General features: G+C 39.8%; 1 pseudogene; it reads right to left on the bottom strand.

Annotated features, from left to right (window-relative positions):
- Nucleotides 1-400: 400 nt before the first annotated feature.
- On the bottom strand, nucleotides 401-3522 carry LOC127345113 (uncharacterized; annotated as a pseudogene).
- Between the last annotated feature and the right edge of the window lie 445 nt (nucleotides 3523-3967).

Genomic DNA, 3967 nt, shown 5'->3' with positions numbered 1-3967 from the left:
GCCTCTTGATGCTCTCTTTTGCTTCAACTACTATTTCTTGCGAGTGCATCATTAAAACTGCTGAGTCCATCTTAATGGCTATAAAGAAAGAACTTCTTGGGAGATAACCCATGTGTTTATTTTGTTACAGTACTTTTATTTTGTATTTGTGTCTTGGAAGTTATTACTACTGTAGGAACCTCTCCTTATCTTAATTTTGTTGCATTGTTGTGCCAAGTAAAGTCTTTGATAGTAAGGTTCATCGGGGGCGGACCCAGAACAAAAGTGACCGGGTGTCCCATCTCTAATATTATATCAATCAATATTATGGAGTCTACTAACACACCAATTTAATATAAATATACTGAGTGTAAGTGAAAATGCTTACATGAAATCGGATCTGGAACTATAAAAGATTACAAATGAAAGCGGAAAGATGCACACTAGATCTCAATTGCCTACAAAGCAAAGAGAAAAAAATACTTAGAAACATATTTAATAAAATTGTGTACTAAAACTAAATTAGTAAGTTAAGACCATTACCTTTAAAATGGTTTCCTACGTTCCTCCATGACCTCAAAGCGCTCAATCACCAGATCATTGGTAACCTTCCTCATTTCTTCCTTCTCCACATAACAAATAAGATTGTATTTCAAGGCATCGTCACTAAGGCGGTTGCGCAAATAAGTTTTCACAATTCTCATTGCTGAAAAACATCTCTCAACTGTAGCAGTGGCAACTGGCAAGACGAGTGCTAGCTTTAATAGTCGATATACCAAAGGATAGCAAATATGTTTCCTTGTCTCCACCATTTTTTGAGAGAGCTCACATATATTATTTATACCAGAGAATCGGTCATCTGCTCGGACATCATTTATATAAAGAAGGAGGTGGTGTCTAAGGTCCCTTAGTTCTGCATCATCGAAGTCTTTTGGATATAGTTTAGCGAGACTCTTTAAATTCTCCAAATTGAAATCACGAAATGATTCTTTTGGGCTCAAAGCGGCCGAGCAGATAATGATCTTGGAATTTTTCTCATTGAAGCGAGTATCAAGCTCTTGAAGCAACCAATCAGTCACGTCATTGAAACAATCCACTTGATAATGATGCTTGTTGGTAATACCTATTTTTTGACGTGGCTTCTTAGGATTCACATATGGATCTTCCATTTGTAACTTGGAAAGGGAATGTTTGTCACAAAATGAATATGCTTCACCTAGGACAGATTCCCATCCATTCATCCGTAGCTCAATTAAGGTGTTTTTGGTTGAAGTAACACAACCAATGGCATTTACAATGTCCTGATCCTTCCGTTGTAGAGCCAATGACAATGTGTTTGTAATTATCAGTATGGTGGACATAAGCTGCAAGTAGAAGACGAAATCAAATGACTGGAAATAAACAAGAAGACCACATGCTTGCCTTCTGTTTGTGCCATCTCTGTCTTCTTCTTCCACATATTCTAGCACTTTGACAACTGTAGGGAACAAATCAATCAAACTCTTTAGAGTCTTATAGTGTGAACTCCACCTAGTGTCCCCGGGTCTTTGAAGAGCTAGCTCTTGATTTAATCCCGTCCCACTTTTAAGTAGCCCACAACCTAAAGCTTCAATCACTTGTTCTCTATATTTTTCACGGACCATGTCCTTTCTCTTTGCAGAGCCACAAACCACATTCAACAAGACAGAGATCATGTCAAAAATTGCCCAATCCATGTGTGGTTCCGTACAACAGCCACAATAACTAATTGAAGTTGGTGCGCAAAACAATGAACGTAATATGCTGTGTTATTTTCACTCATGATTAAAGACTGCAGCCCATTGAACTCACCTCGCATATTGCTCGCACCATCATATCCTTGACCTCTGACTTGCTTGAAACTTAACTTATATTCCGCAAATAAAGCATCAATGGCAGACTTAAGGTATTTAGAAGTTGTCTCCTTCACATGTACAAGGCCAACTAATCTCTCTTTGATTTTTCCACATTTACCAACATACCGTAAGACCACTGCCATTTGTTCTTTACCGGCCACATCCCTGGACTCATCAACCAGCAAGCAAAATACATCATGTCCAATTTCTTCAAGAATAGAATGCAGTATCTCCTTTGCAAAACATTCAGCTATGGCCTTCTTAATCTTTGGAGAAGTCAATTGATTATTACCTGGAGCATTAGGGCCGACAACCTTGGCTACTGCTGGATTTTGCTCAGCCGTGTAACCATGAAACTCCTTAAAATTTCCTTTATTCAAAGACTCCTCCGACTCATCGTGGCCTCGGAAAGGTAATCCTTGCTTCAGTAACACTCTAACAACATCAATGGAAGCATTTAGTCGTGTATAATAAGCATTTTTCATAGCATTACTTTGGTTATTCAAAGCAACATAAATATGTTGTTCTTGTTTCAGCAAAGCTTCACAATCTCTTGCTGCTTGGTTGTGAACACTGTTGATATCTCCTACATGCTCCTTCAATCTATATTTCTTGTTCCAACTTGACCAGCCATCTTTAACAAATGCAACATAACCAGCTTCTTTCTTCTTCCGCGGTCTAAATAAGAAGCAACAAAAACAATATGCTTTATGTTTAGACTCGCTGTACTCGAGCCAACTCCCAAACTCATCAAACCATTCTGAAACAAACCTCCTGTCTTTACCACAAATTTCTGTAGCCAGAAAATCACAAGTACGAGGTTGACAAGGCCCATTAGCCAAATACTTTCTTCTTACTAAATCCTTCAGATTAGGAGGGTACTCATCTATGCATCTTCTTTTGCCTGGATCAAATTCAACTTCTTCTTCCCAATTGATTTCTTCACGAGCCTGAGATGAATTCCCTATACCCCGAGAAGAGATTTGTACATGTGGCGACAAAGGAACTGGGGCATCATTCTGTTCCTGTGACGCGCCAGCCATTTCATCTTGTACTGAGGTCTTCCTTTTCTTCACAAACTTTGCCATAAATTGAGCTTCTCCTGTAGCATGTCAATTTTTATACGAGAATTAATTTGGATAATCTAAATTTGTACAAATAAAGATATGCAATCATAACTGATGTCCAAGTTCAGAAAAAGATTGCAGACATCAAACAACAGGCTACTTGGCTTGCTTACTTGACATTGTATCTGACTGCTTGGTGCTTGCGCGTCCGGCCGTAGATGAGCAATTGAAATTTGAAAATCAATGTGTATCTCTCACAAACGGTGCGATCTTTTCATAGCATGAATAATTATTCCGAAATAGTCCAATTCCCAAATTAGTTTCAAACCCTAGACCACAATATAAGAAGCGACTTTAGAATTCAATTGAGACTGCGTATTGAGGGACTGCTGGTGCTACAACGTACCTGTTTTCTGTGATTCTGTCGGCTGAATCGGATGACTTGATGCGATCTGGTGATCGGCGACGGCGGCAAACTGACGGACGGAAGTACGGCTCAGGTTCTATGCTAGTAGATGAAGAGGTGTGGTCGTATGTTTTGGGGATGGATGGATCGATAGCTGCAACTGGCCTAGTTCGCTTGCTTGCCGGCTGGACGTATTTGGGCCGCCACTCCTTGTTTCTGGGCTGGGTAAGCTACGATGCTGCTTCTTCCGGTGTCCCTCTACAAAATTTGGGGGTGTCACGCTCTATACTATTATACAGGTACAAGGCAAAGTGAAATTTTACCCGGTGTCCTGTGCTACCGGGAAGGACAACGTGCGTCCGCCCCTGAGGTTCATACTAGATTTGGATTACTGCGCAGAAACAGATTTCTTGTTGTCACGAATCTGGGCCTAATTCTCTGTAGGTAACTCAGAAAATTATGCCAATTTACGTGAGTGATCTTCAGATATGTACGCAACTTTCATTCAATTTGAGCATTTTCATTTGAGCAAGTCTGGTGCCTCAATAAAATTCGTCTTTACGGACTGTTCTGTTTTGACATATTCTGCCTTTTATTTCGCATTGCCTCTTTTGTTATGTGGGATGGATTCCTTTGTTCCA

The sequence above is a fragment of the Lolium perenne genome, chromosome 3 (assembly GCF_019359855.2).
Source record: "Lolium perenne isolate Kyuss_39 chromosome 3, Kyuss_2.0, whole genome shotgun sequence".
In the NCBI taxonomy this organism is placed as follows: Eukaryota; Viridiplantae; Streptophyta; class Magnoliopsida; order Poales; family Poaceae; genus Lolium; species Lolium perenne.
Note: the sequence above shows the minus strand (reverse complement) of the source record. Positions and strands in the feature narration are given on the sequence as shown.